The sequence below is a fragment of the Hypanus sabinus genome, chromosome 15 (assembly GCF_030144855.1).
Source record: "Hypanus sabinus isolate sHypSab1 chromosome 15, sHypSab1.hap1, whole genome shotgun sequence".
Classification (NCBI taxonomy): Eukaryota; Metazoa; Chordata; class Chondrichthyes; order Myliobatiformes; family Dasyatidae; genus Hypanus; species Hypanus sabinus.
This window is the reverse complement of record NC_082720.1, coordinates 17,607,152-17,630,133: the sequence shown is the minus strand read 5'-3', so window position 1 is coordinate 17,630,133 and position 22,982 is coordinate 17,607,152. Positions and strand designations below refer to the sequence as shown.

General features: G+C 43.9%; 1 protein-coding gene and 1 long non-coding RNA gene across 3 annotated transcripts in view; one reads left to right on the top strand and one right to left on the bottom strand.

Moving 5' to 3' along the window:
- LOC132405327 (uncharacterized) overlaps nt 1-6,061 on the top strand; it is a 29,111-nt gene extending 23,050 nt beyond the window's left edge. The window contains exons 3-4 of the long non-coding RNA XR_009515820.1: nt 980-1,084; nt 3,319-6,061. This is a non-coding gene — a long non-coding RNA (uncharacterized LOC132405327). The remainder of the gene's footprint in view (nt 1-979; nt 1,085-3,318) is intronic.
- The window catches only part of LOC132405325 (fibroblast growth factor receptor-like 1), a 147,706-nt gene that overhangs the window by 46,642 nt on the left and 78,082 nt on the right, over nt 1-22,982 (bottom strand). The window lies entirely within an intron of this gene.

Sequence of the window (22,982 nt, the reverse complement as noted above, 5' to 3'; positions counted from 1 at the left end):
CAGAAGCAAGTTGCTGCTGCCAAAAGAAAGATTATTTTGTCTACTAACGGCATAGACCACGATAATGGGTGAACAAGTGCAATGGATGCAGATGAAGCCTGTGGTTCTGAAGCAGCTGTTCCCTAACATAACACAGAGCCGCAATAAACTTTTACCTAATGTTATCCTTCTGTTGGATAAAAACTTAACCTAGAGGAATTCATTGCCAGAGATGGCTGTGGAGGCCAAGTCATTGGGTATATTTAAAGCAGATATTGATCAGTACAGGCGTCAAAGGTTAGGGGGAGAAGGAAGAAGAGTAGGTTTAAGAAAGATAACAAATCAGACATGATGAAAAGGTGAAGCCAACTCAGAGGGCCGAATAGCCTCATTCTGCTCCGATGTCTTACGTCTTATTATTCATTTAAATGGGGAAGTAAATTCCACACCACATGAAATTATTCCACCGTGTCAGGACTATACACTGCATGGCAGCAGTAAGGAAGATTGATATCCCCAAGAGAAGCCTGGAAGACTTGCACCCTGGGTCAGGGGTCAGGCCTTGCGTCCCTGTGGACGACTGATTCCTCGCCAGTGTCGCCAACTGCACTGTCGCGGGTGATTGGAGCATCGAGACAGCAGCGTATCCTGCTGTAGAAATAAGTGGCACTGCAGACTGTAACATACAAACAGCGAGCTGTGCTCTCCACCTCACTGTGGTGGGAGCGATACCCTCTCTCTCTCTCTCTCTCTCTCTCTCTCTTGTTAGTGAGAGGGAGGGCCTGTGGCATATCGAAGTGTTGGAATGGACAGTGGGTTTTTTGATGGCCTGTAGATCATGACCTCTTTGGGGGCTTTGCTATTGCTTGCATGGGGGGGTCGTGGGGTGCTAATCCTTTCACTGAGGCAGGTGGGGGAGGGCTGATGCTTTGCTTGTGCCTGGGACAGGCTGGGGGGAGGACTTTGGGATTCTGATGTTTTTCTTTTATTCATTCTTTAGGCTTTTCCTGTTTTGTGGATGTCCGTGAACAGTAGGAATATCAGGCTGTATACTGTGTACATTCAATGGAACCATTGAACCATTGATGAAGGAACAGAAAACAAGGTGGGTTGCTTTTGGGGGGGAGGACCGGGAATATGATTCGCCGAGAGAGATACCGTGACACAGGAGAGCAAAGGAGACATGAAAGGGTGAACATCCATCAGAAGAAGTCTGATAAAACAGAGTGAATTCATCAAGGGAAGTGAGTTCTGTTGTGCTTATTGTGAAGCAAGTAATGGTGATGAGGGCTGGGAACGGAGTGGGTCACTGGCTTCCCTTTATGCTCTCAGAATGCTGCTAGTTAAGATTTCAGTGCAATCACATCAGAGAGCAAATTCCATGGATTTGTTGTTAGACAATCACATATCTGCTCTTATACATCAAGAGCATTCCTCCCACACAGTGCAGTTCAGCCTCTCCCATTTCACTCCCCTTTCTCTTCAGCCATAACCCACAACCTCTCTCCCCTTTTAAACATGGACAAATTGCATTAATCCACCACGTAAAGAAAGCCAAAGTAGGGCAGACTTTGCACTCTGGCTCGTCCATTTCGTCTCTTGTTATTGCCTTGTTCACTCCTCTCTCTTCTCATTAGTACCATTGCTAACCCTCTGCAATGACCCCGATCCTTTGGCCGTGCACTTTGATAAATTTGATCTTGTACTAACAAGGGCCTGGACATATTCTGAGGCCCTCCTTAATTGGTGTTAAAGACTGCCATGGTCCCATGAGCATTGTATTCGGTAAATGAACATCTCTCTTCATTATTTTGTGATTTGTTTGCTAGCTCTGAGATCCACTGTACTTTCAGTGAGCTTAACTCTGAAAAGAAACAAGAAAGGTCGAACTTCACTGCTTCTGAGATTGTGCATCTCACAATAATCACAGGCAATAAGGCATTGCCACATCACCCCTGTACATTCAGTAATTTTAGTGCTGAAATTCAATACCAAGGAAATCACTGAAGAAGTGTTTTGATTTCTTGTAATCCAACTCTCACTTCCCAGCCACCAGTGTTACTTGCAGAAAATACAACAAAATGGTCATTCTGTGCTCCACACACCTGGTTCTGCATATCACTCTGCGCTCCACACACCTGGTTCTGCGTATCACTCTGCACCCCACACACCCGGTTCTGCGTATCACTCTGCACCCGAAACACCCGGTTCTGCGTATCACTCTGCGCACCACACACCCGGTTCTGCGTATCACTCTGCGCTCCACACACCCGGTTCTGCGTATCACTCTGCGCTCCACACACCCAGTTCTGCGTATCACTCTGTGCTCCACACACCTGGTTCTGCGTATCACTCCCGGCTCCACACCCCCGATTCTGCATATCACTCTGCACTCCACACACCTGGTTCTACGTATCACTGCCGGCTCCACACACCCGGTTCTGCGTATCACCCTGCGCTCCGCACACCCGGTTCTGTGTATCACCCTGCGCTCCACACACCCGGTTCTGCGTATCACCCTGCGCTCCGCACACCCGGTTCTGTGTATCACTCTACACTCCACACACCTGGTTCTGCACATCACTCTGTGCTCCACACACCCAGTTCTGCATATCACTACATACTCCTCATTCCAAGTTCTGCATATCAGTCTGTCTAATGCTTATCAAATCTGTCACACACATTGGACTCTGTGTTCGATCTTGTACAGTGCTGATCTGCTCTTTAAGATCCACTTGATGCCATCCATCTGATAACGTGCATTGGTTTCTGGGCTATACTCGTACATGTCCTGCATGACTCACATCTATGTTGTACATTGTACAGCAAACATGTACTTTATAGATGCTCCTTCGGAGACTGAGGAAAGTGAGACCACCCTCCCCATCTTAACTGCATTTTATATGAGCATCACTGAGAGCGTCCTGACAAGTTGCATCTCCACCTGGTATGGGAGCAGCCGAGCATTGGGCCGGAAGTCCCCACAAGGGGCTGTGAGATGGCTTAGAGTCTCCCTACCATCCATCAGGGTCATTCATCTGGACCCCTGCATACGCTGGGCCATAGTATTGACAAGAATTTCATCCATCATCCATCCAGCATCCTCTCTGTCTTTCTGCCACCGGACAGTACAGTCCGGTGCATAAAAACAAGACTGGTCAGGTTTCTTCCTCCAGACCATTGGGCTGCTGAACTCCCTGTTGCATCGTATTCAAAGTGTCACTGGTTAATCAGTTCTGTACCTTTTCATGTTTAATTTATGCAGTTTACTTTGCTTATTTATGTGTAATGCATCTGTAGATTTTATCCTTAAGGTATTGTGTGTTCTATGTATTACAGTGTGTTACACCCTGGAGAAGGGAAACATTGTCTCATTTGACAGTATACATGTATGTAGTTAAATCTTCTCCGTGGATTGTCACCTTGTCATGGTGGAGAAGCTTGTGTGGTCCTGAGATCCCGAGAGCGAGGACGTCTGGAGCGATGCTCCTGGTAGGGTCACCCATGGCGGTAAGGTCGAGGGTGAGGTCCCTGACAAAGAACAATCCAACCAAGACTTCAACGGTGGAACAGGCAGACGAAGTTACTACGAACTCAATGGCTGTGCAACAAATCTATCAGCTCCAATCATTGTGGTTTCCATGCCATTGGAATCAGTTGGTTGATTTGTGAAGTATCGTGTGCTTCTTGGAGTGCAACATCAAGTCCACGTTAAACAAATACACACACAGACATCTTTGCTCTGTGGGCCACATCTCCAAGATTGGACTCGTAAGCCACTTGAGAGCCCATAGATAGATCAATGGAACGAAGACCATCATCCTCGACCTCGAGGGATAGCCGTGATGACGATGTAGTTAAATGACAATAAACTTGGCTCCTCGCACATGCTGGTTCTATGCTATACTCATCTACCTTATAACAAGCTCTAGGTCCTGTGTTGTATCAATACATGGACACCTGTATTGTGACACACACTGTGTCTGTCTTACTCCCTTTATGGTGAACACCCAGCCAACACCTTACAGTCGGTTCAATGGTCTAACCTATACTGAGCTCACCCACCCCGTTAGCCTCAGAGTCTCTCTGGTTTGAGGGAGGATGGATTTGGGCTTTGTGCTTCACCTTGCACAATGATTTGGGTGTCCTTCCTACAAGCTCTGTGTTACACCTTGTGCTGTGCACGTTTGACATTCCGTTACCCTTCACCTAAGGAATCCCCACCAACCCCTCCTGAATGCCTCATTTGACTACAAGAATCCAAGACTGACATTCCAGAACAGATTAACCTTGGGCAAATATTACAGTTTGAGATGGGATTCATTTCCAAGACTAGGTAACCCATCCTTTTTTTGTTTTCCATTATCTTAGATATGGGACCAGATAATGTAACAAGAGGGCATGTCACTATTCTTTCCTGCAATCTATTCTGTTTTGAGCTACTCAAATACTGCAGGCTTGGTACCTTGAGAGTAATTCAGAGCTCTGTGCAAAATCTGTTCTGAATCCTCAAATTTGTCTGCATGCTCACAACCTGTATTTGGAAAGTCAAGTCGGCTTCACAAGAACCACAAGGAATACACCTCCCCCTCCCACCATTCCCTCTCTTTTCAGCTCTCTGTCAAGTAAAATCATCTTCAGCATTGCTTTAATCCCATTTAAGACAAAAAGAGCCCACAACACCATTAAAATTATCAAATAGGTTGGGCAAAGGGTTCTTTGTTGGCAAAAGGAAGGATCAACAGCACTTGAGAAGTTTTAGATTGTCCTTGTATAAGTGGTGTTCCTTGTATACGTGTCAAAGAGCAGGGCCAGCAATCAGTGCCGGCCCATCAGACCAATTTGTAATTAGTTTTCCTCGGTTACCACGGAAACCCAAATCACTCACCATACCACTGTTATCGTTGTTGAGTAATATTTTACTTTTCAGTCAATTATTACATCTTCCCAGTTTAACGCCTTTGGATTAGTTAGTGATTTATCTGTAGAACTGTTTGACAGACTTATTAAAGTTGGTTGGCTGCTCCTTTACAAAGATTGTTCTTGAAAATTCACTGCTGGGTGCCATTCCTTCTCAGTGCAATGCAGCGAGAAGCCACTAGGCGGAGTTTTAGCAGTTGGCTGATAACACCTTCAATATTGTAATACTCAGGTGGTGAGAAGAAGAATTTGGGGGAGCCAAATGATGTTAAGAGGAGAAAAAGTCAGCAGGAATGTCACTCAGGGTTTCTCCAGGCCACTCCAGTCACAGCTTACTAATGTAGGCTAGGAAGATGAGGAGGTATTAAATATTGACAACAGATCCCTCAACCCCTACCCACTTCAAACCAGAGTTACCATCAATTTGATCTAGCTGATTCGTATATTACATCCCCTCGCCCGGATTTGCCCCATAATTGCTTGACACCCTTATCTAACAAAAATCTATTGATTTCACAATTGAAAGATTCAATTACCTCACTTCTCCAGATATTTTTGAGGGTTTAAAATCTAGTATCTCCACTATCTTTTGAATTAAGAAGTGCTTCTGAGTGGTTTATTTCAAACTTTCTGATAATAACCCCTCATTCTTAATTCACCTATGAGAGCATACCATTCCCCCGATCCAACGTAAGAAATCGCCTTAGATTTGGTATCACCCGGAGAAGACCAGCCCTCACTATCAGAGCACAGCAACAGTGTGACGTTAGACAACTGCATGCTGGTTTGCAGCAGGCATCTCAGTAACCAGCCACGGCTGCAATGATCTGTTAAGTTAACAAGTGGTGCAACCTGCCCTGACAATCTAAGGCCTTAAACCTGGCATCGGGCTGATAAACCTGTGCTGCACTCCCTCAAAGGCCAATATTTCTTTCCCAAGTTCTGGTGCTGGAACTTAAATGCAATCCTCTGCACAGGGCTGGAACAAGAGTCTAAACAAATGAAACTGAACTTCCTCCTCCTTGTATCACAGCCCCCTAGAGGTAAAGGCCAACATTCCATTCGCCTTTCTGATTACTGTTTGCGCAGTCTGCTCTGTCCCACAGTACCAGTGAGAACATGAAAATCCAAGTGGGGCTTATCACATGCTTATATGCTAACTTCCTTTTCATAACAGAATAAAGAATACTTCTTTGTCAGCGCACTGCTGCCAATAGTTCATTGTTTCAATTAAAAAATGATATCTCATCACATGTGTGTACGGGGCCAATATGGTTCAGCTGGGAACTGTAGTGACTAGCGTGAAATTGAACTCCCGCAGTCACAGAATCAGTTCCAAGTCTATACTGAGTTAGCTGTTCTGCTGGAGTGTGCCACCAGACAGCTGGTAGGGAGGGCAGTAGTTGGTTTTCCTGTCTCTGGTTATGGGTAAATCTGCCAGGAGTTCTTGCCCCGGTGGATTCCATGAGAGAAAGTGCGCTTTTATTGGATGTTGGTCAAGAAGGCGATTAGGTTTCACTGTGATTCCGTCAGAGGCTGAACAGCCCATTGTCCAGATTTGTGTGCAGTTCTTACTTGAATGGGTGGATGGCAACTTTGAAATGAGGCACAAACCACTGACGGGACACACTGACAGACTTAGGCTGATGAGCATTGATGACAAAAGAGCAAAGGTGCAGGATGAAACCATACAGAAAATTAAAACGAAATCTACAGATGCTGGAAATATAAAAATAAAAACAGAAAATGCAGGAAAATCTTAAATCAGTCCGCACGCTGTTATCTTGATAACATTGCTAATCTACATCCTCGTGTGTCACCCCTAATACATTTGCTTCGCCAAAACGACTGGCTTTGAATTGATTTAGCATAATGCATTGTGGGTGAGATACCAATTCTCTGACATCACCCGAAGTGGTTTAATTCTAATTTAAGGTTGCTCCGCTCATAGAGGAAATGGTTTCTCTCTATCTACTCTATCAATTCCTTTAATCATCTTAAGTGCTTTAATTAGAGCACCCCTTAATCTTCTGAACTCAGGGAATAACCTGTCCTCGCAGTTTAACTCCATTAGCAGTGGTATCAATCCACACTCCATGAATACACATGGAGGTTCGATCAGGACTTTCCTCTGTCTGCCCTTTACACTTGACTGAAAATAAATGCCATTTCTCGTTCTGCTTCTGGGTAAGACACAGAAAACCAAGCAGGAGTTTTCCCAAAGGCAGACACACAAAGGAACCACTGTATTTACACAGCATGAGCAGATACCTGAAAAAAACTACTGCCTTTTTTTTGTGTTGATCCCTTCCTGTAGTAACATGTTTATTTTCCTAAGGTCTCCATTAGGTTTGTGGTGTGATTAACATGCAGCAGAAAATCAGATCATTCTGTCCGCACGATCCTGGGGAGAATGCCCAATCTTCAGCAACAAGCGGAAGAAACAGATGTCAAGGATTTACTGCAGAGGTTGAAGGGCCTGGACAGAGGGGAACAGTGAAGAGCTGTTTATCATTTGGGAAATGGAGGCTGTAGTGAAAAGCGGAATGTGACTGAGTTAAATTTGCCACTCTCTCCCAGATTCGAAGTCTGCTCAGTGGGAATTCAGGTGAATCACTGACCTGTTGGGAGAAGGTAGTCAAGTTATCTTCCACTTCCACTCCAGGCTGCCATTCAGTGACTCAATCTGGGTAATTAAATATATCCCATTACCCCCACTGACCCTCAAGATGTGAGCTTGTGCATTGGCATCTTGAGGGTCAGACCACCGCCATGAGGAAAAAACAATGACTAAACCTTCATCAACTACTAGATGGAAGAAAAACTATCCCATTTAACATAATAAAATGGCCAGGCATTACACGCAGGTATAAGAAATTCCCCACACACAAAATGCTGGAGGAATCAAGTCAGACAGCATCCATGGAGGACAATAAAGAGCTGATGTTTTGGGCTGAGACCCTTCATCAGGACTGGAAAGGAAGGTGGAAGAACCTAGGATAAAAAGGTGACGGGAGGGGAACTGGCAGGTGATAAGTGAGGGGGAAGGTGGGATGAACTATGAAGCTGGCAGGTGATAAGTGAGAGCAGGTGAGGGGGAAGGTGGGTAGGTAGGAGAGGGGGATGAGGTATGAAGCTGGCAGGTGATAAGTGAGAGCAGGTGAGGGGGAAGGTGGGTAGGTAGGAGAGGGGGATGAGGTATGAAGCTGGCAGGTGATAAGTGGAAGGACTGAGGAAGGAGAGGACAGTAGACCATGGAAGAGAGGCACCAGATGAAGGTGTTGGGTAGATGGGGAGAAGAGAAGGGCTGGGAAGGGACACATAATAGGGAATGGAAAAATGATGAAGTGTTACCTCACGTGGAAGAATGCTTCGGGCCCCGAATGGCGAGAAGGAGATACAGAGTCAGGTGTAGCACTTGCCCTCTTTGTAGGGATAAGTGCCAGGAGGGAGATCAGCAACAAAGCATGAGAGGACAAGGGAGTCCTGTAAAGGGTGATCCCAACGGAATGCAGAGTGCAGGGGGTGTGGGGAAGATGTGCTTCGCAATAGTTGTAGATGTTGGAGGACAGATGTGTAGGACGTGGGTGAGGGCAGTTTCCATGGCGGTGGAAGGAAAGCCCTGTGTTTGAAGAAGGAGGACATCTCAGATGTTCTAGAATGGAAATGAGAACAGATGTGGCAGAAATAAAGGAACTGAGATGGAGACGGAGACTGAGCAAGGGAGAGAGGTGTAAGAGATGGACAGAGTGAATTTGAGGGCAGGGTGGAAGTTGGAGGCAAAAGTGTTGAAATTCACAAACTCATCATCAGTACAGCATGAATACAGTTGTTATGAGCCTGTCACAGGTTCATAATTACAACTTTTCAAAGATGTTTAGACAGAAAGAGATTGGGGGACTCGGGCTAAATATGTGGAAACAGGGCTAGCTCAGGTAGGGAACTTGGCATGCATGGGCAAGTTGGGCCAAAGGGCTTGTTTCTGTGCTGTATAACTCTGTGGCTCTAAGCTAGATAGGGACAAATAATCTGAAGTTCCCTCACTGGACTGCTGTCCCGTGTCCTTTGATGGGAAGCAGATCTGTGGAGTTCAGTTGGGGAGGTGATGAACAGCCTGCCTGACCCTCGTTATGTAGGTTCAACAACAGCGCTTGCTTAGCATGCTCACAAACCACCAGTAACAGCAAAACCAAGAAAGAAACAATTCCCCAGGGATAAACAGCAGAAAGCAGATGTGCCTGGAAATTCTAGTATAATCTGTCATCTTCCTCTTGGCATTGGGCAACAGAAAATTGATTTTTCCAGCCTGAAGAACAATAATAAACAAGCCTGGCGATTGTGTGTCAGGGTGCCTGATTATGGTTATTTCTGGACTGCATATTCTGATTTTGGTCCAATCCTGGCAGCATGGAGAGGAAGGTGAAATGGGCACAGAAGTACTGGGATGACCATGACGTCCCCTCCCTACTTCTAGGGGGGCCTGGCTGTCTCCAGTTTGTATCATTCCCCCAAGAACCCCGCAGATGATCTCCTGAAATCTGAGAACTCTGACACTAATATTCCTTCTCCAAACAAGGTCGTTGTTGCAGTCGCATGTGTTTGTCACGTTACACTGTCACCCCGCACTACTTCCTCACTTTGTAACCCCACTCCCCACATTACACCCTTACTATACAACTCCTCTCCCCAAACAACACACTGTAATCCCACACCTGACCTGACTCTATAAAACAGAAAACACACAATTACCCATGTTTTTGCAACAAAGAGCCCACTGCCCCTATCCTAGCACACCTTTGAAAGCTGACGCCAATACCTTGGCCACGTCCTCTAACGATTCCATGTCACATCCGAATGACATTGGCCTAAAATGGAACTTATAAATGTTTCACTTCTGGGTACATCAGATCATCTTCCCTACTCAGAAGCAAATTGCCATGAAAGCTGTAGACCTGAAATAAATGCTTCTGCTCCTGACTGAGATTTTGAATCTCACACTTATATTTGACAAGCGGAGGAGTATTTTCTTCAGTGTGTGAAACATGAAATGACAGTGTTACAGATTGACTGGCCCTTGAGTGCTGCAACTTACAGGGTGATCTCTCATACCAGGGACTATTGGACACTTTCTTGTTCATTTTTCCCCTCTCAGCTACCTCAGTAAATCAACTTGAGGGAAAATGTTTCTGAATTCCATAAACTGTACTTTGCACAAATAGACCACAACCCGCCAAGACACACAAGCAGAGGAAATCTTTCTTCACTGCTGAACAGAAATGGCTGTGTGCAAAGCTGGTGCCAGGGTCGCATGGATAGAATGCCTTTTGTTGGTTTCTGCAAGGCCTTGTGTTGAAGGGACGATTTGCAGTGACATCACATGACCCACTGGCAGGGTCAAATGTACCTTTACTGTTCTGTTGTAAAGCCAAGGATAATGAAGTACTGACTATAATTTCCAGAGGTCACACATAACCTCTCTTTATTCTGAAGTATTTTTGGAGCCTTTCCACTCCATAATTCTGGAATTATAAAGCAATGATGGAACCTCTTAGATCCTCGTGTCCAAACAACTCTGAACACTTAGAGTCTTTTCTCCACACCCTCTCAAACTTTTACAAGACTTTATTGTTAACAGCTTTTGACTTTCCTTATAATGTTCCTATGGATTGTACTTCTACCTCATTCACTGATAGCATGTTCTGCTTTAACATCGCAAAAATTTACAAAATATTCCTAGTTTCTTTGTTTCCTTGCTGACGCTATTAAATCTATGTCCTCCAGTTGCTGGCTTACATTCCAATGAAAGTGATTTCAATTCATTAAATGCACTCAAAACATTTGCATTTTCTTTGGATACCACTTAACATGGTTTATTCTCACACAGGGGGAAAGATTTCCCTGCTCTCTCTTAATAAAAACCTCCCATCTCAGGGGCATCTCAGAAATAGTGATCATAATACAGTGTTATCACATTATATTTGAGCATAAGAGTAAAATTGTGCAACTCGAGGGGACTATTTTAGTAAATTGGGGCAACATTTGGCCTAGCTAAACTGATGACTGTTGGTAGAAACATAACTGATTAATGGGCGTTTTACACCTGATATATGAACAACTTAAGTACAGAAGAAATAGGGACTTGAATAGGCAATCTTTGACCTCAATAAGATCGGAGTTGATACCGTGTCTTGAACCCACATTGATTCTCAATTTTCACAAGCTATCATTCATGGATTCAGACATAGTAGTGACATGGGACACAAGGTGGGCAAATGAAGAGACAACAGAAAATCGTGGCGAATGGCTCTTTAGCTGTGTTTAAGGAGATACAGTATGTAGTTGTGTTCCCCTGGATTTTGTACTACTAATACGGCTGTTACTGATGAAGATTAAGAACTTCACTCCAAAAAACAAGATTTACATGCAAAATTTCAAGAGGTCACAAATCTTGGAAATGCAGCAAACAGAAATAGTCAAGTCAATGGGTGGGCAGATAACAGATGATCTGTGGCATGATGAGGCTCATAACACGAGATTGTACAGTTTAGCATGTTTAATTTTAAAGGCACTGCAAGCACAAAGATCAGGAAGGTTGTGTCCATAAATCTTTGAAGGAAGGACTCATTAGCACTCATCAAGTCTAAATTTGAAGTAAAAAAATGCAGATGTTAGAAATTTGGAACAAAAACAGAACATAGCAGAAACACTCGTCTGATCAGGCAGCATCTATGAAGAGAAATGCAGCTTTGATGTTTTGTTGAAGACCCTTCATAATGGGTTATTAAAAGAACTTATGGGATGGCAGCTTTTAAAGGTAGAGACAAAATGTAAAAGGTGAGTATTGCTAAGCTTGAATAATACACTTGCTTGTGCCCATCTGGAGAACCTTGCCCAATTCTGGGCACTTTAATTGAAGAAAGGAATGAAGCTTTTGGAGAGGAGTACGTCCTCCTCACATACACAAGGACTAAAAATCTTTATGTTATGTCTCCATCTAAATGTGCTATGTGCAATCATAATATTTTATAATAAATAGAACAGTCAATCCAATATAGAGTACACCCAAGTCAGTTCATCAGTCTGATGGCCTGGTGGAAGAAGCTGTCCCAGAGCCTGTTGGTCCCGGCTTTTATGCTGCGATTCTGTTTCCCGAATGGTAACAGCTGGAATAGATTGTGGTTGGGGTGACCCGGGTCCCCAGTGATCCTTCGGGCCCTTTTTACACACCTGTCTTTGTAAATGTCCTGAATCATGGGAAGTTCACAACTACAGATGCGCTGAGCCGTCCGCACCACTCTCTGCAGAATCCTGCAAATAAGGGAGGTACAGTTCCCATACCAGGCAGTGATTCAGCCAGTCAGGATGCCCTTATCTAAGGAAGGATGTGCTGACATTTGAGAGGGTTCAAAGGGGGTTCGGGAAGATTAATTCTGGGATTGAAAGGCTTGTCATATGAGGAGCATTTGATGGCTCTGGGCCTGTACTCACTGGAATTCATAAGAATAAGAGGTGACTCATTGAAACCTATCGAATGTTGAATAGCCCTCAACAGAATGGCTGTGCAGAGGATGTTTCCTATGGTGGGGGAGTCTAAGACTACAGGACACAGCCTCAGAATAGAGGGATGTCCTTTTAGAATAGAGATGAGGAGGATTTTCTTTCCCCAGAGAGTGGTGAGTCTGTGGAATTCATTGTCACAGACAGCTGTGATAGACATTGGGTATATTTAAGGCAGAGGTTGATAGTTTCTTGATTATCAGGTCATGAAGGGATTCAGGGAGAAGGCAGGGCATTCTGGCTGAGAGGGAAAATGGAACTTCCATGATGAAAAGACAGAGCAGACTCAATGGGCCGAATGGCATACTTCTGCTCCTATCTATCTTTGGTCTTATGTAACAGGAACAAAAGGCTTTTGTTATAATGGAGAGACTGGAGAAAGTTTGTTTGTAAGATGGAAGAAGCTAAAAAGTGATTTGATATGAAAAGAGCAATAGAACTGGAGGTTTATTGAGGCTGTTTGTAGGGGCATATTGGACACTGTTTCAGTTAGATGGACTTTCATCAAAACCGAAAACAGGTGGAAATCAGATGTTAATTTGCAGAGAGAGGGAGGGCTGGAGAGAATAAAACGTCCCAACTGCAAGGATAGCCCCGAGCTCCCAGTTTTGTGCCAGTTTAATTTTCTACCCCATTTCTACTCTAAACTCTGTCATCGTCTTCTTGCACCGCTCCAACAAAGTTTAGAGTGGCCTGAGTGACAGTACCCCATTCAGTGAATCGCAACGCGGATTTCAGCAATTTCAGATAATCAGCCTTGCTAGTTTGTGTGAGAATTGGTGTGCTCTGATCAAAAGTAATTGTCCTGTTCTACACATGTTATACTTATGACTGTGAGGCTAAGCACAGCTCCAGTACCATATTTAATTTTGCTGATGAGACCATTTCTTTAGCCAAATCAAAGGTGACGACAATCAGCATACAGGAGGGGAGATTGAAATTCTGGCCGAGTTGTTCCATAACAACAACCTCTCACTCAACGTCAGCAAGACCAAGAAGCTGATTATTGGCCAGGAGGAGGAAACTGGAGGTTTTTGAGCCAGGGGATCGGAGGTGGAGAGGGTCAGCAACTTTAAATTCCTTGGTGTTTTCATCTCAGAGGTCCAGCACATAAACACTATCATGAAAGAACAGCCGCACCTCTACTTCCTTATGAAGATCCAGCATGTCATCTAAAACTTCAACAAACTTCTATAGATGTGTGGTGGAGGGTATATTGACAGGTTGTATCATGGCCTGGTATGGAAACACCAATGCTCTTGATTGGAAAAGCCTAAAAGGTATTGGATATGGTCCAGTAATATGTAATATTACAGTACTATTGGATATGGTCCATCATGGGTAAAGCCCTCTCCATTACTAAGCATATCTGCATGGAGTGCTGCCACAAGAAAGCATCAAGGACCCCCACTATCCACATTTTTTGTATCTGCATTTTGTGGTCTTTTGCACATTGGCTGTTTGTCCATTCTGTTGGTACAGTCTTTCATCGATTCTATTGCGTTTCTTGTATTTACTGTGCATGCCTGCAAGAAAATGAATCTCAGGGTTGTATAAGGTGACATATATGTACTTTGATAATAAATTTACTTTGAACTTTGAACATGAACTTGGTTCAATTCTACATGACGTCTATTGTCAATATCCCAACCCTGTAAGTACAATCCCCTAGTAATGCTCATCAATCTTATTTTGATGGTCCTAGCTCTACCAGCCAGTAACTCTAGGGGTAAAGTACGGCAGCCAATCAACCTACAAACTGGTATGTCTTTGGGGTTAGATGAAGCTAGAGCATCCTGGGAAAAGTCACATCTCAGGGAGGAGATGCAAACTCTACATGGAAAGCAAAAGTCAGGATTGAGCTTAAGTCACAAGCTTGGGAGCAGCAGCGCCACCTGCTGCATCCTCGTGCTGCCCGTAAGTATAGCTCTCAAGGTAACCACAAATAAATTGAAAATTATTGGAAATCTGAAATATAAGCAGAAAATACAGTTCAGGCAGTATCTGCGGAAGAAATATATCAGGCTGAAGAACATTCATTGCTCGCGTTCCAAAGTCAGATAAAAGCTATGGGTGCCCCCCATGGGGGGGGAGGGGGATGAATTTAGAGTAAGTAAAAGCCAAAGGGGGAATTTAGTGTAAATAAGACAAAAGTTTTTTTTTAAAAAAGATTATTTGACAGGAAACCAAAAGGTGGAACATCAGAGGAGGAAAAGATGGAAGGGAGATTGTCAGATATTTTCTGAAGTGACTAAAATCAAAGTTAGGGCTGCTGGGGGAAGTAGGAAGCCAGTGGCAGCCCTTCCTTTCCTTGTTTTTGCTTCCCCTGCCTTGGTAGGTATCAGAGAAGGCGAAAGAGTTTTGAAGGGGTTCGAGGGGTAGGTTTCCTACACAGAGGCTAATTGGTACTTGGAACACACTGTCAGAGGAGCTGGTGGAGTCAGAGGCTGTCACTGTTTAGACAAGAGGCAAGGCAGGGCAGGATAATGAGGGCAAACAGGATTAGTGTAGCTGGGGAGAAGGTCAGCATGGATCTGGTGGGCCGAAGGGCTCATTTCCATGGGGAATGCCTATGCCATTGGACTCTGGACTTAGTAAAATCACCCACTTGAATTTATCCAGGACAGTCATTGAAACTTTCCATACACTCATAACTTCATTCTCAGTTCTTGACAGTCAGGGGAGGACGCCGGGAACTTTTAATAATTTTTGATATACTTTCCAGCATTCTAACTGTCTGCATCACCATCTGGTATTTGGGGGGGGCGGGGGTACTTCACAGGATTGGAAAAAGCTGCAGAATGTTGTAAACACAGTCAGTCCCATCATGGGCACTATCCTTCCCCGCATCCAGGACAGCTTCAACAGGCGATGCGTCAAAAAAGGCGGCATCCATCACTCAGGACCTCCAGGACCACCATCACCCGGGACATGCCCTCTTCTCATTGCTATCATCGGGAAGGAGGTACGGGACCCTGAAGGCACACACTCAATGATCCAGGAACAGCGTCTTCCCCTCTGCCATCAGATTACTGAATGAACATATTAAACATGATTCCGATTCTAGCCTGTATTTATCACTGTACAGTACAAATCGCTATCCCTCAGCAAATAAGCAGACCCAAAAAGTCTTCTAGTTTTTGTTTCAATGTTCTAATTTAGTTGATAATGAATACACACAGCCCCCAATAGGCCCCAAAAACACGTGGTAACTAATGAAACCCAGGCCAAAGTCACTTCATCACAGAGCAGTGAGATGCTTCTTCTCCTGTTGACTGCCAGCCCTGGGAGGCCAGTTAACCGTGGGACTTGGAGGCAAGCGCTTTTCAGACTGCACAGCCATAATATTGCTGGCCTTGACCTCAACTAGCCCCGACAAATTGGATAAAAGGTACACCTGCCATGTGTTGGTAATCTGAGTATGGAGTCCAGCGGCTTCTCAACCTGAAGTTACTGAAAAAATAATCATTCATCCAGAACGCCTGCATCTGACAGGATGTTGAGGATGCCTCTGCCTTGAATTAAAATAAAGAAGTAACCAGCTAAAACTGCGGCACCTTCAAACCTCCGGACACTTTTAGAGAAACTTTCAGCAGAGCTTGTTACTGGAGCACAAACTGAATTTCTCACGAAATACTTCTCACTGCACAGCTCACAAAAATGAACACCAAGCACACTGGAATATTTGTAAAGGCCAGTAAATAAACACTTCTTCAAAAATAAATTCTCTTGACTCATGGAAGTCTTGAATATAGTGCGAGAACATTCCAATGCTGTTTAGCAGCCAGTTAAGTAATTTTGGAAGGTAGTCACTGTTGAAAGAAGGAATCGTGGGGGCTAATTCCCACACTATACCCCGATGTTGAGATCATGTCAGATGTGCAATTTCAAACACCTTCTTCCCCAAATCATTGATTTTTAAGGCCTCGTGGCCTGCACATTTCAAATTGCTGTGAGTCTTGTGATAAACATGAGCCAGATCAATAGCAAATTTGTTTTCTCTCCGTGTATTACAGTATACTGGTTGTTCTATTCAGTGAAAGAGGGGAGCTGCAGTCTCTCCTTAAAATCTAATCCAAAGGTCACTTCATACAATCTCTTCTCCCTCCTGCCGTCTTGGGAAAAGGCTCCAAAGCATTCGGACTCTCACGACCAGACTATGTAACAGTTTCTTCCCCCAAATTATCAGACTCCTCAATACCCAGAGCCTGGACTGACACCTTGCCTTACTGTCCTGTTGATTATTTATTGTAATGCCTGCACTGTTTCTGTGCATTTTATGCAGTCCAGTGTAGGTCTGTAGTCTAGTGTAGCTTTCTCTGTGTTGTTTTTTATTACGTAGTTCAGTCTAGTTTTTTGTACTGTGCCATGTAACACCATGGTCCTTTTTATTTTTACTATGCACTGTACCAGCAGTTATGGTTGAAATAACAATAAATGTTGACTTGACTTGACTTGACTTCTGTCCAGAGCAATGCTCCCTTACCATTGCTTGAGGTATCAGCTTGGCTTACATGATTTTTAAGAGATTTGAAGCCAGCAAGTTTTTAAACTCACAGTTAAAACAGTTGACACAACACATCTGTTGCAACTAACTCCTGTGCATCCGACGGTTTACCCATCTCATTCTCTCTCACCCGCAGCCGCTAACTGAGTGGAAGAAGGAACCTAAATTCCAATTTTCTGATACAATCTGGCTACCTCTGAGGACACTGCAGATCAACTTCATAGCTGGATAGTGTTGATTCTGATCAGGATGAATGTCCATTTGGAGAAAGTTGGTACAGATTCTCGGAATGGTTATTCTGCAGAAGGAAGCCATTCGGTCCACAGTAGCTCAATATACAAGCAACTAGCGGCTCCCATTCTCCTCCCCTATCTCCATAGCCCTGCACATTGTTTCTGCCTAAAATAAAGTGTTAGTGGAATGAAATGGATAGTCTTTCAGAGAGTTCTCTTCAATTTCACACGGACTGTAGGGCATGGAATGCAGCAAAGTGGTTCCATAAGCAGAACATGTAAAAACATAAGGACTAGGAGCAGCAGTAAGCCATCTGGCCCATTGGATCTGCTTCACCATTCAATAAGTTCATGACTGATCTGGCCATGGACTCAAACCCACCTACCTGCCTCTTCCCCATATCCCTATGCAAAAATCTGTGCAACTGTGTGTCTAATCTATTTAATGAGGGGCCTCCACTGCTTCCCTGGGCAAAAAATTACTACACTTCGGAAAAAGCAGTTTCTCCTCATCTCCGCCCTCAAACTGCTCCTCTGAATCATGAGGCTATTTCCCCTGCTTCTAGTTTCAACTGTCAGTGGAAACAACTTTCCTGCCTCTACCTTATCTATCCCTTTCATAATTTTAAATTTTTCTATAAGATCCCCTCTCATTCTTCTGAATTTCAAGGAGTAAAGCCCCAGGAAACTTGATCTCCTTTCATAAGTTAACTCCCTCTTCTCTGGAATTAACTTGGTGATCCTCTTCTACACCACCTCCAGTATCCTTCCTCAAGTAAGGAGACCAGATCTCATTAGTATCCTGTATAACCTCCTTGCTCTTAAGTTCAATCCCTCTAGTAATGAAGTCCAACATTCAATTTGGCTTCATGATAACCTGTTACACCTACAACCCAAACTTTAGTGATTCATGCACAAGCACTCCCAAGCTGCTCTGCACAAGCGCAATCTTTCACACTTGAAATAACAATCGGAGTTTTGGTGACCTTGCATTTACCAACATTGTACTTCATTTACCAGACTCGTACCCATTCACTAATATCTCTCTCTGGAGATTCAGCATTGCATGTACAATTTGCTTTTAGACTCAATTTTGTGTCATCAGCAAACATAAATACACTACACTCTGTCCCTTCTTCCAAACTGTTAACGTATACAGTGTAGGATTAAAACAGAGCAATGGGGATGGAGCAAACATGAGGAAATCTGCAGATGCTGGAAATTCAAACAACAACACACACAAACTGCTGGTGGAACACAGCAGGCCAGGCAGCATCTATAGGGAGAAGCACTGTCGATGTTTCGGGCCGAGACCCTTTGTCAGGACTAACTGAAAGGAAAGATACTAAGAGATTTGAAAGTAGGATGGGGTTGGAGCATGACTACAACATATAAATCAGATGCTCCACCTATTTATTGAATTAATTAATTAAGAGACTCATCTTAGAATTGAATGCTGGATTATTACACCTACTTTCAGAGAGTTCTCTTCTCTTTGGGATGCTAAGGATTACTGTGTTCTCTCGGACTATGTGGATGCTGGAGACTGAAGGAAATCATACACAGTAACAGGTATCTGCTTAAAGGACATCAAGCAGTTATGGGAGGCGTGGTCAACTAGAACCTGGCCAAGCCAGCAGACACTTGGCACCAGACAACAACATTCATTTTATCAGAAAGTAGGTACATGCAGCCTCAGAGCACCTTAAGAGGGATAAGTCCCCAGGGCCTGACCAAGTGTATCCTTGGACTTTGTGGGAGGCAAGAGAAGAAATTGCAGAGGTATTTGCTTCATTATTAGCCACTAGTGGCGATCCTGAAGAAAGGGAGGGGGATAATATCATTCCATTGTTTAAGAAGGATAGTAAGGATACACTAGGAATCTACAAGCCAGTCATCCTGACAGCATTAATGGGGAAGTGACTGCAGAAAATTCTGAGGAACAGACTCTATCAGAATTTGGATAGACAGAGTCCGATTAGGAGGAATCTCCATGGCTTTGTGCATTGGAAGTCATGCTTAAAGAACATCTTGATTTTTTCTGTGAGATAACCAAAAGGGCAGATAAGGGTAGTGCAGTGGGTTTCATGATTAGTCTCAGAGCTCCTGGGATGGGAAGGGTAAATCGATTAGGATCTGAATTATTCCATTGACGTACCCAAAAGTAGGCTTTCAGGGATGCCAAATGAAATCAGGAATGGACTTGATGAGATGGGATATATTGATGGCTAGGTGGTCCGTGAATACTAAAGTAACACCTGAGCAAGGCGCAAGGGACTTGATAGGGCCTACCTGATGCAGGAAATTTGCATCAGTGAGCCAGAGAGATCTGTAAATTTGACTCTCGCAGCTTCAGAATAGGGAAGTTCCTTTAGAACTGAGATGATGAAGGATTTCTTCAGCTACAGGATGGTGAATCTGTGAAATTCGTTGCCACAGAGGATTGTGGAGGTCAAGTCATTAAGGCTCTTGATTGGTAAGGTAGTGGGGGTAAAACTTATGTGAGAAGGCAGGAAAATGGGGTTTAAAAAGTCATAATGAAAGACCAGACTTGCTGAGCTGGATGCCCTAATTCTTCTCCTATATCTTATGAGGCAGGGGTTCACGTGAAAGGAGGAATGCTTAAAATGGGTCAAGCTGATGCGGCCGGTAGGGAGGAACTATTTCTCAGAGCAAGGAGTGTAATCTCAGGCTGATGGCTGATACTCTGAGGTGTCTTCCTGGTGTTCTGTGCTGTTCAGATCATTAAAACAGACAGGAAAGGGAGGGATTACACAGACCCCTAACATGAGGTCTGCCGGCATTAAACTTTGAGCACCGTTGTGATGAGGATTAAGCACAAATGGAGCAGAATAACTCTGAATTAGCTCATGAGAGCTGGCTCCAGCGTGAAGTCTTAACCTCCCCTGAGTGCAGAAAATTCAAAGGAGGCTTAACAGAGCCATTTAACTGATGCGGCCGATAGAGAGGAACTATTTCTCAGAGCAAGGAGTGTAATCTCAAAGCCAGCCCCAGGCCACTCAGTGGTGGTGGCAGGTATGACTTTATACAAAGGCACATGGCAATGTGAAACACCCCATCCCATCCCTATAACCCAGTCAACCACAACTGACCTTTGGGCTCTGGGATAGTTCTCCACTGAGAGTGATAGCCTTTAGCTGTGTCAAGCTTACCAAGAGTTACAGAACCAACTGATGTTTAGACAGGGGTCATCTCCAATCCTTCAGACTTGTGTTTTTTGTAAAGTTATATCAATACTCTGAATCCAAATTCATATCCGAACCATTGCATTTCCTCCTCTGTGGTTTAGAGTTCGGGTTAAAATTGTCTGTGTTTCCTACAGTGGCTGCTCACATATTAACGCATGAAATAAAATGCAGAGGTGTCAGATTTATTGGGAATTCCAGGCTAAAAGGGCAGGATAGCCAGCAAGGCTGACAAGAATGAGGAGAGTGATTTTAAAAGCCTGGGGATTGGAGCAGACTGTGCAGTACAAGAACTCTGAAGAGCATGAACTCTAAACAGAAGAGCTGTCATTGAGGAACGGGTCTCACAGACACACTTTCTGTCATCCTACCTATTCCTTAAGCATTCAATAAAAAATATTCCCTGAATTTTCAGTCAATGTGCTGAGACATTCCGCACATTTTATCCTAAATTTGGCTCAGGGGAAAGGTTGAAGACCGGGTGGGCCCATTTCTTTCGCTGTGCTGTCAGTCAAAACAGGACAAAATGTAGCAGGGCTGCTCCCAACAGGAGAAGGTAAACCCACTAAATACACTGGTTTGTTGCTCTAGAATCTTTTAAAAGTGCTGCAGCATTACATTATCCAACTTTTTATATACTGCCAATATACCAGACTGTTATCTTTAATTAAGTCTCTGCCACTGCCATCCACACCCCCTCTTGCAGTTGGGACAAAATATTCTACTTATTTAGGCTCCAGAAATTCTTTGCATAGTATATCAAAAATGAGTGTGTGTGTGTGTGTGTGTGTGTGTGTGTGTGTGTGTGTGTGTGTGTGTGTGTGTGTGTGTGTGTGTGTGTGTGTGTGTGTGTGTGTGTATGTGTGTGTGTGTGTGTGTGTATGTGTGTGTGTGTGTGTTCGTGTGTGTGTGTGCACGTGTGTGTGTGTGTGCACGTGTGTGTGCGCGTGTGTGTGTGCGTGCGTGCGTGCGCGTGCGTGCGTGCGTGCGCGCATTAAAAGATAAATGCACATTTGTGAACTCTCACTCTGGTCTCTTAAGTGTTTATTTTTTCTCTCTCTCTCCATGCATCCTTTATTTTTTTCAGCATTTTAGATATTCTACAAAGACGGGAGCAGATGCACAAGATTGTAGAGAGGTTACTAATTAGCCTCTCGATCTTCTCTCATTAGCTTTTGTGGCTGCCTAGCTCTCAATATTCTGCCCTGTCTCCTAGCTCTTTGACCAGTCTCAATGCTGTGGAGTCTGGGTGAATTAGGGGTGGTGACCATTCCTCAGGTAATGATGGCCAAGGTCACACCGATTGATTGCCTGATGATTTGAAGGCCTTTCCCACCGATCTCAGCTGATCAGACACATATAGAAGGAGATGAAAAATACTTGTTGTTTTAAAAAACTTAACCTCAGTCAACCATGTAAATTAATGACATATTAATATAAATTAAAAAGTAAAAAGAAAACTAACCACCTAAGTTTGAAGTATTTCAAATTACTGGGGGCCATTCTACCATTGCTGCTGCAGTAAAGATAAGGGGCCAGAAGCGAAGTGAATGTGGCTCTTCATATCAGTATATTACAGAATATCTCTAGACCCATGGTATGGTTGGTCTAGGGGAGGGGTTCCCAGACTTTTTTATGCCATGGACCTATATCATTAAGCAAGGGATCTGTGGACCCCAGGGTGGGTAGGGCAGGAACTCAGGTCACTGTACAGCTGACTCAGGTACCACACTCCACGTGCAATCTACAGGTAGATACTGATGCCCAGTGAAACAATCTTAATATTAATTGGATTTTGAAATACTTACCTGAAGGAATTACAACTTCTAAAATAAAAGTAATCTTTCAAGGCCAGATTGATATCCACCAACAATTAGTACCATTAATGTCTCACACTTCACACAACTAAGTGCAATATTTTCGGGCTCTGTGATAAATGGCTGAAGTTCATGCCAATTTACTGATTACTCAGCACAATTCATTCTGTAGAGGAGCAGGATGTTGCTGGCAGAAGATTCTGCATTCCTGCATTTAACTTCGTATTTATTTATTGCTACCTGAAGTTCCCGTCACTTCGACAACGTAATGGCAGAAAATGCTACCAGTTTTATTATTGGTGCAAATGGAAATTGAGTCTTATGACTTACTTCCTACATTGTTAATATCCCCCATTCCCTCTCTACACCTGTGCTTTAGCCATACAATACCTTTCTGAGTGTCTCTCAATTTCTGTTGTCCCGTCCTTCATTGTGCCAGACTGCTCTCCAGCCAGGGGTCTAGGTTGCTTATTGATCTCACAGACCTAGTATTTGAAACCATTTGAGTATAATATGGACTGCACTATAGTGCAGCAGATTTGGACAGAATTGATGCTCTTCACTGAATAGTTCAGCATTCAGAATTCAACATAACAGAGAGGGAGACCAGTCAGCCCATTGAGTCTATGCTGGCCCACAGAGCAGTCCAATCGCTCCACTAATTTTCTCTGTGGCTTAATTTCCCCGCACTCCCCACACTGATGGCCACTTACAGAAGCTCAGTAACCTGAAGTCGATCCACACGACTTCAGATGTGGGTGGG